This window comes from Gymnoscopelus braueri (genome assembly GCF_963280865.1).
Source record: "Gymnoscopelus braueri genome assembly, chromosome: 1".
NCBI lineage: Eukaryota > Metazoa > Chordata > Actinopteri > Myctophiformes > Myctophidae > Gymnoscopelus > Gymnoscopelus braueri.
The window spans coordinates 6153545-6169288 of NC_137603.1; the positions used below are offsets into that span (position 1 = coordinate 6153545).

The 15744-nt window shown below is 39.7% G+C and overlaps 1 protein-coding gene and 1 pseudogene across 2 annotated transcripts in view; one reads left to right on the top strand and one right to left on the bottom strand.

Moving 5' to 3' along the window:
* LOC308082313 (uncharacterized protein) overlaps positions 1-15744 on the top strand; it is a gene marked incomplete at both ends in the record, with an annotated part of 162441 nt that overhangs the window by 87832 nt on the left and 58865 nt on the right. The gene's annotated exons all lie outside the window — the stretch shown is intronic.
* LOC308078010 (eosinophil peroxidase-like) lies at positions 305-13845 on the bottom strand (annotated as a pseudogene). Its single transcript has 12 exons — positions 13785-13845; positions 13377-13464; positions 12516-12655; positions 11303-11441; positions 10465-10594; positions 8899-9105; positions 8462-8807; positions 6566-6726; positions 4853-5114; positions 4264-4434; positions 1759-1997; positions 305-515 (listed from the first exon to the last, which is right to left on the bottom strand). The product of its transcript is annotated as an eosinophil peroxidase-like (transcript).

The following is a 15744-nucleotide window of genomic DNA, read 5'->3' on the forward strand; positions in this document are numbered from 1 at the left end:
AAGCCTAACAGTTTTTTTCTTTTTCTTTTTCTATAAAATCAGTGGTTCTCAAACTTTGTCTCAAATGTCCCCCCCCCCCCCCCCCAGAAGCACAGGTTTGAGTTAAAAATGTTTATTTTAAAAGAATATGTATTCAAAGATTTGCACACATTTTCAAGATGTTTCAAAAATAGCAGATCTACAAGCTCATGACCTTGTATATCTGCTATTTTTGAATAGCCAAAGTATAAAATAAGGCTTTTTTTTTTAGCTCAAATCTAAAAAATGACCCAGACTCTTTCCCGGTGTAAATGGGTTAAGGTACTCATTCACTACCTTCCCTCCATGGTCTAAGGTCGAAGCTCCGGATGTCTGTACACTTGGTGAAACGTGCGGGCCCTCCGGGTTTGTTCTGGAAGGGTTTGTCGGGGACCTCGGTGATGCCGGTGTTGTCACAGATAATGCGAGCCAGGTCTGTGCCCTCCAGGGACCTTCTCTGCTTCGGTGTGAAAACTCCTGGGTTCTCCCACCAATGTCTGAAATTGAACATGAACTTTTTTAGAACAATGGTTCCGAGTTCCCAGTTAGTTTTCTTGTTTCTTTTTGCCCCAAGACCCAAAAGAGATATTTTTCTCTCCGGGGGACCCAAACTGCTGAAAATAGCAGATCTACAAGCTCACAATTTGTTACGATGCGACACGATGTGAGCTTGTAGATCTGCAATTTCCACTACTTCTGAAAACCTTTTTTATGAAATGTATTTGTATTTATTTTGTATTTACATTTAGTTTTTATTGTAGGAAGTGGAAAAAAAAGGAGAATATTTACTCGCAAATGCATTTTCTGTTTACAGAGATGGAGAGACATTGTTTCTGAACACTCTCTATAGCAACCGATGATTACTATCACAAGAGCTATTTAACACTTATCACTATTTAACACTTATAGAGCTACTAGCCTATAAGCCTACAAGCTCACCACGCATTGCGCTGCGACGCGTTGTGAGCTTATAGATCGGCTATTTTCAGCATGCAATCAAGTGTAAAACTAGGCATTACGACGCCAGCAAGGCCTGTTGACGAAATCAACTGTAGATTTAGTCTACTAAAACTACACTAAAACTGAAACATTTCAGATGACTAAAATATGACTAAAACTAAATGCTTTATTCAAAAGACTAAATCAAAATGTGCTGTCAGAATTAACACTGCTTCCAGTGGTGTAATGTAGCAAGTACATTTACTCAAGTAGTACTGTACTTAAGTACAATGTTTAGGTATTTTTTACTTTACTGGAGCATTTCGAATTTTCACTACTTTCACTTCTACTCCACTACATCTCAGAGGCAAATATTATACTTTTACTCCACTACAATTATTTGAAAACTTTAGTTACTAGTTACTTTGTACATTTTGATTATTATTAAATATACGTTAACCACTTCAGCCCTTTATACATTTCGACCATTTGAAAATAGCCGATCTACAAGCTCACAATACGTTGCGATACGACGCATTGTGAGCTTGTAGATCTGGTATTTTCAAACGATTTTTACATTTTGAACTTGTGAAATGGGACATTCTGCATAATGAGTACTTACTACTTTTAGTACTTCCAAGTACATTTTGATACCAATACTTTTGTACTTTTACTCAAGTACATTTTTAATTCCAAACTTTGAAGTAGTACTCAGTTTTTTTTAACGGAGTACTTCTACACTGCAGTATTGATACTTTTACTTTTTCCACCACTGACTGCTTCCATCACTGCATGTTTTACCTGTCTCCCTGACGAATCCTCTGGAACTGTTTCTGGATGAGGCAGGCGAACAAGGGCCCCGTCCGGCCCTCAGGGACGAAGGGCTCCGACACTCCGCCCAGCCACACATCGATGTCGTCAGCCTTGCCATAGAGGGAAATCAGTCTCATGGCCAACTTGGGGTTATTCAACACTCGGGCCAGTTCTAGCAGAGTCTGGGGGCTGTGATAGACCACAGAACTTACGCCATTTGTTGTAGCCTAGAGAGAGAGAGCGAGAGAGAGAGAGAGAGAGAGAGAGAGCAAAGAGTTTAAATTCATCGTAAATAAGCTATTATTGCAGCCCTACATAATGCAGTGGTGTAAAGTAAGTACATTTACTTAAGTACTGTACTTACGTAAAATTGTGAGGTACTTTTACTTTACTGGAGTATTTCCCAATTATCAGTACTTTTACCTCTACTCCACTACATCTCAGAGGCAAATATTGTACTTTCACTCCATTACAATTATTTGAAAACTTGAGTTACTAGTTACTTTGCAGATATAAATGATTGCAGCCCTATTTTATACCTAGGGTATTTGAAAATAGCCGATCTACGAGCTTGTAGATCTGCTATTTTCAAACATTTTAGTGCTTTTACTTTTGGTTCTTTAAGTACATTTTGATGCCAATACTTTCAAGTATACTTCAAGTAAATTGTACATTCTGGAACTTTACTTGCAACAGAGTACTTCTATATTGCAGTATTGGTACTTTTACTTAAGTAAATAATTTTAGTACTTTTTCCACCACTGTACATTATGTGCACATGTCCGTGCACGTGTGTAGGGCTATTTTATTGCTATGTCAATAAAATAGCCTTCCCACAGCTTTAAACAAGAATTTACTCTATAAACGCCATTGACTCGAAAACGCGTCAATTGCTACTTAATCCACCCCCGCCGTCGACGTGTTAGACGCGTTGGATGCGTGTTCATTGTTTAATCTCTGATTGCGCTATGCTGCTTAATATTCAATGTTATTTTCGAGTTCCACTTACTTCACCCACATCTGCATCCGGTTTCATGACCTGGGTTCCGTTTCCGGTTTTTGATTCTTTTTCCCCGGTCATTTTCGTCCAGAATAGGTTAACACACGGTTTTTCACACCGTATAACAAACGAACGGACAGGTTCTCTTCTATAATCTATGGTCTGGGTGACGATCAGTCATCGCCGTCGTGTATCACATCGTAATTTTGGCCGATCAGACAATCTGAGACCACGTCACATCCGTTTTCATGTATTTCCCTGTTTAATCTCTCAAGAAGGGTGCCAGTGAGCCAACGACCTGATCAAGCTGTCATGTGCTGCTCTCTAGTGGCGGATTTGTGCTGTGTCTTTAAATTATTTTCATGAAAAATTTCAAAATATAAAAATAAAAAAACACGAAAATTGCTGGCACTGGGGGAGTACTTTATGAAAATACTCTGGCAGTCAAAGAGTTGTTAATTGATATCGAAATATGCAATTATGACTGTGGTGTGACTCGGACAGACTGGAGGCCGGCACCGTTGGAGGTCTATATTATTTTTGTCAAGTATATGACTGTGGTGACAGTCTGAAACAGGGCAGTGCCTGTATGTCTGTGGGAGGCGGCTCAGAGCCATAAGGCCGGCTGCCTCCCAAAATTATAGCACTTAAATCTTCAAGGGTTGTCTCAGAAATGGTGTTTGTTCATAAGCTGTCCAGCCGGCTCTCGTAGGCTCCAATGTTATTTCACGGAACTTCCGGTGTGAGTCTGCCACCCAGCAGTGTTGAATTTGTTTAGTTTTAGTCATAGTCTTTTGAATAAAATTCCATTTGTTTTAGTCATATTTTAGTCATCTGAAATGTTTTACTGTCTAGTTTTAGTCGACTAAATATCATAAGATTATAGTCGACTAAATCTACAGTTGATTTAGTCGACTAAAATGTATTTTGGCGGTGCCTTGATGGCGTCGTAATGGCTGGTTTTACACTTGGTTGCATGCTGAAAATGCTATTTTCAGAGCACAACACCCAAGCGCAGCCAAACATAAAATGACTCGTCTTTTAGTTCCACTGCATCTCTTCTCCACTAGTCCCTCGCTAACATAGTCTAGTTTTTTTTTTATTTAGTTTTTGTCAGTTAAAAAAGGTAGTCGCCGAAAATTTTTCGTCATAGTTTTAGTCGACGAAATCAACACTGCCAGCCAGTGCGACGAATCTGCCGGCTGGAATTGCGGGATAGAGAAAACGACGTCGCCGTCTCTTCCTTTTAACCCATTAAGACCTGAGGCCGCGTCTAAAAAAAATCCAAATCCTAACAATTTTTCGGAAAAAAATATTAAAAAATAAATGTTCACGATTTTTCAAAAATAGCAGATCTACAAGCTCATAGCGCGGCACTCGGTGCCGCGCTATGAGCTTGTATATCTGCTATTTTTGAATAGCCAAAGAAATCTAAAGTGACACAGATGCGTTCCAGGTATTAATGGGTTAAAAATAAATTCATTGGTACGTACCAGGAAGTCCATGGTCCCTGCCTCTCTGCATGTTGAGAGAGCCCAGGTCCATGGCCATGTGTTCGGAGAACTCAAAGAGACGTTCCCTTAGCTCATCAGGCATCATGTGCTCCTGTATGTTCAGTTTGGCCTTGCGACCCACCAGTCCCCTGATGATGGGGTCCAGGCCACCTGTGGTGCCCCAACCAAACAGTTAGTTTCCAGTTAGCCGTTTGGATAATGTTGCTATCGGGTGGAAACCGTGCATGTCCAAAACGTTAACTTGGGGGGGAAAAAAAAAAACTGTGTTCCAATGGATCCAATGTAGTTATTATTTATAGGCATACGTTTGTGGTAATACTTTTCACTGGTTAAATGTTTATCAAAACCCATAGATTTACTGCTACCACTTTAACTTCCAACATAAAAAAAGCAAAAAATAGCAGGTCTACTGTGCCAGCTTACAACTCGTCACTTTAAGTACATTTTTATGCCAATACTTTTGTACTTCTACTCATTTTGAATTCTCAGACTTTTACTTGTAACAGAGTACTTCTACATTGCGGTATTGATACTTTTATTTAAGTACTTTTTCCACCACTGGGCATACCTTCAAAGACCACCCTCCACGGTGTGAAGAAGACTCTGTGTAGCAGTGGGCTGGGGAAGTCGGGGTGCTCCTGGTACGTCTCGTTCAGACGGAACATGAAAGGCTGGACGCTCAGGTGGGCGTAGCGGTAGGCGGCCGTGGCAAAGACGTTGGAGATGCTGGGGTCCACGTTCTCGTCGTAGCCAGGGTAGGTAGAGAGCATGGTTTTCTGGACCACCACTGGACCAAGAATGTGGAGCAAGTAGTCCCTGAATGTGATCACCTTAAGGTTTGTGGGGGAGAGAGTTTCACCCGTTGACATGTCACTTCCATCCATTGGTGTAAAGCAAGTACATTTACTCAAGTACTGTACTTATGTACAATGTTGAGGTACTTTTACTTTACTGGAGTATTTCCAATTGTCTATAGGAGTAAAAGTATTAATTTTACTTCTACTCCACTACATCTCAGAGGGAAATATTGTACTTTTACTTTAACTTTAGTTACTAGTTACTTTGCAGATATAAAGCATTACATGTACATTATAATGTTTAGACTCTAAACATTATAATCAAAAAATAAATAATATGTACATTGAAACTATACAAACTATAGGATGCCAGGTCAACAAATGGACCTGGTATCTGTCTAGTTAAAGGAGAATTCCGGACATTTTAGACTCATTGTAGAGTCTCATGATAGTCAAACATGCGCTGAAAGTTCCTGAGAGGCTACCGCTAACGCCGAACGATTTAACACTGGTTGCTTGTTTCTTTCCAGAACCTGGCAACTTGGTGTTGCCAGGTAGAGCAGCGCATGTTGCCAGGTAGAGCAGCGCATGTTTGACTATCATGAGACTCTACAATGAGTAGTAGTAGAGAAAAAAATAACTTTGCATCGGTTATAATAGACGAATTTCCCTAAGCCACGCGCTCCCATTATGACAACGGAGCGGGTTGAAAAAATGACGACAGGGGAATCTCTGGAAAAAAACAACGCCACTTTTTACGTCGGTAGGTGAGTAACGACACATCAAAGATAACACTTAAAATGTCCGGAATTCTCCTTTAACATGCCTTCTTATCTTAATTACATTTTAACCTTTGCATAAGACTGCATGGTCGTCAAGGCTAGGGCAAGTGCTACGGGCTAACAGTGTTGATTTTGTCGACTAAAACTATGACGGAAAATGTTCGTCGACTACCTTTTTCACTGACAAAAAAAAGAAATAAAAACTGAATAAAAACTAAGCTACAATGACTAAAACTAACACTAAATATATTGACAATTTCGTCTAAATGTAGACTAACTATTAGTGAGGGACTGATGGAGAAGAGATCTAAAAGAACTAAAAGACAAGTAATTTTATGTTTGTTTGTGCTCGGGTGTTAGGGCGCTCTGAAAATAGCAGATCTACAAGCTCACAACGCGTCGCTCTGCGACGCTTTGTGAGCTTGTAGATCGGCTATTTTCAACATGCAACCAAGTGTAAAATCAGCCATTACGACGCCATCAAGGCACCGACGAAATACATTTTAGTCGACTATATCAACTGTAGATTTAGTCGACTATAATCTTATGATATTTAGTCGACTAAAACTAGACTAACAGTAAAACATTTTAGATGACTGAAATATGACTAAAACAAAATGGAATTTGATTCAAAGAACTATAAATAAAAATGTGCTGTCAAAATCAACACTAGGGCTAAGGAGGACTGTCTGTTCCTTTTACCTGTAGGCATCCTCCCAGGATCTTACGGGCCTCCTGGAAAATTCTGTCTCCTTTCCAGTGGGGGTTGAGTTTGGCCAGACGTCGCGCCAGACGGTTGTGCTCGCGCAGAAACATTGTGTGCAGGGCCATCAGGCCGATGTTTTCGTTGGCACGTTCATCCCCTATATCGGACAGCGAGGGAAGGTCGTGACTTAAACACGGGTGGCTGATAGACACCCGACTTACAGCAACGGTCAAATGGAATAAAACAATTGGTTGTTTTGTAGTTATAGACTAGTTATCAGTCAGTGAATAAAAAAAAACATTCAGTGTAAGGATGGGTGGGGTGATAAGCAGTGGTGTAAAGTAACTATATACACTTACTCAAGTACTGTACTTAAGTATAATTTTGAGGTACTTTTACTTTACCGGAGTATTTCAAACTTTCAGTACTTCTACTCCACTACATCTCAGAGGCAAATATTGTACTTTTGCTCCACTACAATTATTTGAAAACTTAAGTTACTAGTTACTTTTTTACATTTTGATTATTATTACAAAACCTGCATAAACCATGTATACGTTTCGTCCATTTGAAAATAGCCGATCTACAAGCTCACAATGCGTCGCGATAGATCTGCTATTCTCAAAGGATTTTTATGAATTTTAGACATTTGAAAACTTGTGAAACTGGACATTCTGCGTAACGAGTACTTTTACTATTGATACTTTAAGTACATTTTGATACCAATAGTTTTGTACTTTTACTCACGTACATTTTTAATTCCGAACGTTTACTTGTAACAGAGTATTTCTAGATTGCAGTGTTGGTGCTTTTACTTAAGTAAAATATTTGAGTACTTTTTCCACCACTGGTGCTAAGGGATGGGACGACCACTTTAAGGTGTTTTTTGTGACAGATTGAAAATACAACAAAACAATAAATTGTTTCTATTATCTAAATATCTAATATCTCTTCATTTATTTTTATAACATAGGTACAGGGCCGGATACAGAAATGTTTAATTAGGGGGGCAATAGGAAATACTGATGGGGCGTGGACTCAAACGTTTTTTTTTCCCCCCAGTTTTTTCCGCCTACTTTGCTTCTTTTGGGCTTGTTTTCCTAGGCTTCTTTCTCTCGCAATATCTGGCAACGCTGTCCATGGCAAATCAGGGCGGAGAATTATTTGAATTGTGCAATGATGCATGATGGAATATGATTACTTTGATTATGGTAAACTCACATTTCATATCACACACACCATAAATGTAACTTTCACAGGCCCCCCCAAAAAATATATTAACACATTAACTGCCAAGACCGTAGTCCTACGGGCCGTTAAATCCAACTGTTAAGCGCCGAGACCGTAGCCCTACGGGCTGCGGTCTTTTCGCGCATGCGCGGTCCGGGTGCACTTTCGGATTTTTTTTGATCCACTTCCGTTTCCGGTTTGATGACAGGAAATAGAATTATTTGGGATCCGGTTTTGACGCTCACGCCCGCTCCCATTCTACAGACGAAACTGAAACTCAATTCTCTTCCTGTAGTTTTTTCTCCTCGCATTTCACTGTTTAACGTAATCCGCTCTAACTCAAACATGGATGCCCCGTTTGACACGTGGTTTTCACTGGGAGATACAGGGAGATCGCGCGGATGTAAACAGACCGTGTAGCGCTCAATCTTAAGGATTTTAACAAGATCTATGGCGACATGAAAAAAACAAAAAAACAACAAAAACACCTTGGCACTGGTGAGTACATTATGAGATTAGCCCTTGGCAGTGGATGTGTTGAAATAAAATATATATATATTATTTTTTTTGTGGGGCAGTCAGGGCATTTGGGGGGTCATTTGCCCCCCCCCTTGCCTACGCCTAGATCCGGCCCTGACACAGGATAGTTTATCTTCACTCACCAGCCGTGAAACAGGGCACCTCCTGGGCATCGGTGACATTGGTGATCTTCCTTCGCGTGGCGCACACATTGGTGGCCATCGTACTGTTAGGCAGGAGATCGCGGCCCTTGTCCTTCAGGGCGTTGACCCTTAACAGGCCCTTTTCACTGGTGAGGTCGCGGAGGTCGCGAGCTTTGGCATCTTCCGAGCCATACACCTGGCCCACGTCGATGAACGCCGTGATGGCGTTGAGCTGCTGACGCACGGCGAGCGCCGACGCGTTGCCGGAGCCGCAGCCGGCCGACGAGCGGACGAAGGGGATGCAGCCTTTAGAGTTGCGGCCGAAACGGGGATCCCTTCTGGGGATCTGTTTTAGGATGACACGTATAACATGTTGGGCTTTTTTTCTGTGTACGTAATACACAGTATATTCACCACTGTCATGCTGTGACACTGACCTTGATGGGGAAACAAGGCTCTGTGCGATCACAGGTCTTGTCACAGTCGACGCCTCCATTGAATGAACGGATGACAGGAGAGATCGGGGTGAAGGTCAGGTCATGGTCAGTCCACTGGCCAAAGATGGTCAGCAGGTGGGTGTAGAGAGAGTCGCTCTCCACGTCCTCATTGGCCGTTCGCAGTACACGGTTGGACACTTTCCTCACCTGGGCAGAGACAAGGACTTCAGTTAAAGAGGTGGTGCCATGGTTTTGCACTTTCTCTGTTTTTTTCATGTGTCTATGAGGTTGATAGAACTTCATTAAGCCCCCTGGTGGTGTTTTTATGGTGTTTTACGTCTTCTCTGACTATTTTGAGTTTCTTCCTGGAGGCTGAAACCTTGAGGGTCAAACGTGCCAATAGAAAAACAGCACTTTAATGACACAGTAAAAATATACCCTCCCCCTCATTATCATAACACAACAGGTGTGGACATGAGGAGGAGGAGGGACTAGGACAGGTGGGTGGTGCCAAGTTGGTGGAGGAGGTGCTAAGGTGAGAACCAGGTATACTTAATGAACTGGAGGCGTGTCCACATAAAAACATAATTTTAACACTTTCTGTACACTTTTTTGAAAATAATCTTCCTTCTAGTATAACCATAATACCTGACCATTATGTTTGGGGGGGGGGGGGGATCTCTGAAAATCACGGCACCCCGTCTTTAAAGGCATACTAGGTAACGTTTTCAACAAAACTAAAGTTAAATTGTATATCTTTTGTGAGTGGCAAAAGTTTCACAACACCCACTCCATGAATTTCACCCCCGGAAGCCTTTTATTTATATATTTTATATTGAACGTGGACTGGGGGGACTTTCCCGGGGAAATTACGTCATCTGGCCGGAAAACGGAGGTGGAAATGCACTGGTTTCCTGTTTGGCCAGGAACTACCGCAACGGTTTCCTGTTTGGCCAGGAACTATCGCGCTAATAACAAAAATGAACCTCACGCTGATTTTAAGAGAATGTAGGATTAGAAGATCGAAAAAGAACAGAAAAAGAAAGCACAGCTCATGGTAACTAATGCTCCACTGGCTAAGAGAAACGATCCGTAGATAGTATAAAACAATTAAAAGATCGCTTTTTGAAACGCTTCCGGCTTCCGGTGAAAACGAATGGAATTCTGGGTAATCGAGGACACGGAAATTGTATGCAGTGACGGTAGTGACCAGCAGAGGTTGCTAAAAATCGTTAGTTGTGAATTTGCATTGTACAACTTTAAAGTCATCACAAAGTAAAATCCAACTCCGGAGACAATTGGATCCAAATAAACCCGGTATGGTCCATTTGGTTCTATTTGTACAGTCTTTGGAGTTAAATTAACACTACAGATTGTTCTGCGTATGATAGCCATTGCCTAACTGATGAAACAAAACAATATGTTCCTATAACTTCTATTTAACCATAGAGAAAATACATACATAGACCACAGATTTGTTTCCGTACATTTCTTCTTTAACTTAATATAGAGTAAAGTATACACCAAAGTAAACTACTAACTAAATGCAGTGTTGTATGCACGTACCAAGGGGAGGATGCGCCCATAGGCTCGACGTTTACGAGTCCAGCCTCTGGGCAGAGAGACGCCATCCTGGTACTCCGCAGGCAGCCAGCGGGTGAAGGGCATGTTGGAAGATCCCAGATGCGGGTTTTTCCTTTCAAGGAGAAAATAGACGTGATTCTTCTCTTTCTTTTTTTTATCTCTGAATCTACGTTCTTGAAAATATTAATCAGTGGTGGAAAAGGTACTCAAATGTGTTACTTAAGTATCAAGTATCAATACTGCAATGTAAAAATACTCTGTTACAAGTAAACGTCCGGAATTAAAAATGTACTTGAATAAAAGTACAAAAGTATTGGTATCAAAATGTACTTAAAGTACCAAAAGTAGAAAGTTATCATTGTGCAGAATGCCCCATTACACAAGTTTTCAAATGTCTAAAATGTACAAAGATCTTTTGAAAATAGCAGATCTACAAGCTCACAATGCGTCGCAGATCTACAAGCGTGAGCTATTATTTTCAAATAGCCGAAATATATATAGAAGCATTAGTGGTTAATGTATATTTAGTAATACAAATCTAAATAAAAAAAGTAACTAGTAACTAAAGTTTTCAAATAATTGTTGTGGAGTAAAAGTACAACATTTGCCTCTGAGATGTAGTGGAGTAGAAGTAAAAGTATCGAAAATGGGAAATACTCAAAAGTGTACTTAGTTACTTTACACCACTGCACACTGGTGTCGGATCGGTACTCGGTATCGACCGATATGCAAGTTGTGGCATAATGTGTTATCTTGAGAAGGACACACGGGTATACCGTATGGGTACATCTCTACCTACTTATCAGTCCGCCTCCCTCACCTGTTGTTGCAGACGGCGGTGGGCGTTCGAAACGGGACCATATTGGGAGGGGTTTTGCAGGAAGGGGGAGGAGCTCTGGCTGAGCAGCCGCTCATCTCGGCGATCATGTCCATGTCCTCGTCAGAGATCTTATTATTCACTAAGGCGGAGATACAAAGCGTCAACAACCCTGCACTTCTCAACCTTTGTCACGCCAAGGACCCTTAAATTGATATATATATGTCCGCGGACCCCCATCTGAAAATATGTTTTGCTAGGGGACCCCCCCCCAGAAGTAAACATTTGAGTTCAAACTGTTTGCTTTAAAACAAAAAAACACATTTTTATATATATATATATATATATATATATATATATATATATATATATATATATATATTCAAAGATATGCACACATTTTCACGATTTTTCTAAAAATAGCAGATCTACAAGCTCATAGTGCAGCACTTGGTGCCGCACTATGAGCTTGTAGCCTATGTCTGCTAATTTTGCTAAGTGGTTAAAATGATTGTGACGCTATGTTAACTAATTTAGCTGGGTTGGGGGTCCCCGGAAACCACTTTGAGAAACAATGCTTTAGTTTACACTATTTTCCAATAGAGCTTAGCAGTGGCGGCCGTTTTGTTTACCTCCTTTGGTTCCACTGGTAGAAAGCCCATTATTTGTTTTCATAATAGACATTTCCGAAAATATTTACATTAATTATTTTAAGCCTGGAACCAAGCCATCCAGGCTCCTGGTGAGTCTTGACCATTGATTCTGTGTCAAAACATATTTGAAAACCGCATTAAAAAAAAACCCAAAAAGTTCAATGGTGCAACCCAGAAGTGCATCTGTTCACGTCCGGGTTTTACAAGGAAGTGGTTGTAGAGACCCGAAACTGCCTGCAGTTTATAACATTTCAAGTGGCCATAACTCGGTGACCATTGCTCTGCCAACTGCTCTGCTTAGCCAACACACAGAGGAGGTTGAATGAACTGAAACCAGCGCACCCCAAAACAGCAGGTTTGGGGATCTGTTGGGAATTGATTACATGAAACAGTCACCTGTGCGTCCAGTCTCAATGTTTGTAAACAAATACAAACAGCAGTCTATTGGACTGGATTTTTCAAGGCCTCGTAGCGGCCTGAAAATTTAGTTTTTTTAAATAATTGATTAATTGATCAAAAAAAATGTTGATGAAAAAAAATGCAAACAAAAGCACAAAACTAACTTTTTTTGTGGATCATTTTGATGCTAGTGTCCATGATGTCGGCAGAACGCACAGCATTGCGGGTGTCTCCAAGAGGCTGCTTCATCAGTCGCAGAGCATCTGTGATGTTAGCTGGGTTCTTCTGGACACGTTCCAAGCTTCTGTGTTGGATTGGACATGAGAGTATAGAAACTAAAGTAGGCTACACGCTTCTGTGTTGGATTGGACATGAGCAGTGGTGGAAAAAGTACTTTTACTCACTTGAGTAAAAGTACAAAAGTATTGGTATCAAAATGTACTTAAAGTAACAAAAGTAGAAAGTACTCATTATGCAGAATGTCCCATTTCGTAACTTTTCAAAGGTACAAAATATACAAATCTTTTGAAAACAGCAGATCTACAAGCTCACAATGCATCGCATCGCGACGCATTGGCACGCTGGCACAGGCACGCTGTCTCAAACGAACTTGAGCCACGGGAGGCACCGCCGTCAGGCGAGCGAGTCGCCGCGCCGAGCATTGCCAGGTCCGACTGAGCCAACTCAGCGCCGTTCGAGTTATGTCCCGATAGGGACAGAATCGTAACTCATATTCCCCAAAAGTCGAATCGTATCTCATATTCCCCAAAAGTCGAATCGTAACTCATATTCCCCAAAAGTCGAATCGTAACTCATATTCCCCAAAAGTCAACATGTGCCTTATTTGCCGGATGTCAGTCCCAAGAAGTCAACCGTTTGACTTCTTGGGGTGAAACAGGATGGAGCTTATAAACAAAAAATGTCACCCACATCTTTATACTTGTAAAACCTGTGAAGTAACAATTGATTCTAATTGTTTTTTCTTTCACATTCTCGACAAGTTGGTATACAGTAGGCCTACTCACTCTTTCCTGGAGTATTTATAATCACTATCCACTTTGTCTTTAGCATCATGCACCATATGTTTAAGGACATCAATGGGCATGTGTGAATCTGAGAAAAAAGAAAATAAATCAGTTCTACATTTTGATCTAGTCAGTTTAAGCAGTATTTCTTTAATTCATATTATTTAGAATTATTATTGAATTATGTTGTATACCATGTTAGTTAGTTAGTTAGTTAGTTAGTTAATTAATTCTTAATTACACAACAACCTATTTAACATTGCTACTCAAGATACCAAGACACATGTCCTTAACAGTACAAATTAGTAATAACAATAACAATAATAATAATGTAATCAAATTTGATTGAAACAATTGTTTCTGATTCCTACAACTATTAATAAATACAGTGTTAAAGATGGCACTCACCAGCGTTCACCTGGCTCTTCAGAGCCAGAGCAGCAAACAGCAGGAACAGAAATCCATTCATCACAAAATGCAAGGATTCCAGTCTGTAATATTAATATACATATTGGACACGTATATCAAATTAACCTGTTACATACAGAAGCTTCTCTTAGTACCTTTCAAAAGACACGTTTTATACCGTTTGTCCAAGAAACTCTTAAGACAAGTTATCATAAAATATGCATGTATATACACGGCAAAATCCTGAGCCTTATGGGTCCCTTTTTATCAGTGGTGGAAAAAGTACTCAATGTCTTACTTAAGTAAAAGTATCAATGCCACAATGTAGAAGTACTCTGTTACAAGTAAAAGTCTGGTGTTCAAAATGTTACTTGAGTAAAAGTACAAAAGTATTGGCATCAAAATATACCAAAAGTAAGTGCTGAAATGTTTGAAAATAGCCGATCCTCTGCTATTTTCAAATAGCCGAGGTATAAAATAGGACTAAAGTGGTTAATGTATGTTTTATCATGTAATAATTTATCTGCAAAGTAACTAGTAACTAAAGTTTTCAAATAATTGTAGTACAATATTTGCCTCTGATATGTTAGTGGAGTAGAAGTAAAAGTATTGGAAATTGGAAATACTCAAGTAAATTACAAATACCTCAAAATTGTACTTAAGTACAGTACTTGAGTACATGTACTTAGTTACTTTCCACCACTGCTTAGTTATAATTCCAGAGTTAAATGGACACTCAAGGCTGTGTTACAGATAAGATAAACACTATAAAGACGAACGTCCTCAGCAGAACAACAGATACAAAGATAAAAAGCAGTAAAAGAAAACATTATATCTCCTGTACCAGTAATGTCCTGTCAGCTGTTCCCTCCAGAATGATGAAGTGTGCCTTCATGTCAGATACTCAGCCATCATTTATATGCCGTCATGTGAGGGGAGGAGAAAACCTTATGTTAACCCCTTAAGACCGGGAACACATAGATGTGTAACTTAATCCATTATTTTATACTTTGGCTATTCAAAAATAGCAGATCTACAAGCTCATATGAGCTTGTAGATCTGCTATTAAAAAACAAAAAATCTTTGAATATATATATATATTTTAAAGTGAACATTTGTAACTCAAATCTTTGCTTCTGGGGGGGTCCCTGGAACAAAATATTTTGAGATGTTGGGGTCGGCGGCCAAACATATCATTTTGGGTGGTCCTTGGACATGAAAAAGTTTGAGAAACACTGATATTATAGCAACATACGTTTAAAGAAAAACAACTGTTTTTTAGAAGACATTTGTAGAATCCCCCAGAAGCAAAGATTTGAGTTAAAACATGTTTGCTTTACAAAACATAATTATATATATTCAAAGATTTGCTCATAGCGTGGCACTCGGTGCCGCACTATGAGCTTGTATATCTGCTGTTTTCGAATAGCCAAATAAATCTTATAAATGACACAGATTCTTCCCCGGTCTAAAGGGGTTAAACAGCCAATGAATGCGTTCCCACCTCGTTCCTCCACCCACACACTCGTCCTTTATTGGAAAACGATATGCATGACAAACTTAAGACACTGGTGGAAAAAGTACTCTAATGTTTTACTTAAGTAAAAGTATTCATCAATAAGTACCAAAAGTACCAAAAGTAAAAGTACTAGAATGTTTGAAAATAGCCTATGTATAAAATAGGGCTGAAGTGGTTAATGTATGTTTTATAATATAATAATTTATATCTACAAAGTAACTAGTAACTAAAGTTTTCAAATAATTGTAGTGGAGTAAAAGTACAATATTTGCCTCTGAGATGTAATATAGCTTACGAAAAGTGGTGTAAAGTAACTAAGTACATGTAGGCTACTTAAGTACTGTACTTAAGTACAGTGTTGAGGTACGTTTACTTTACTGGTCAGTACTTTTACTTCTACTACATTACATCTCAGATGCAAATATTGTACTTTTACTCCAC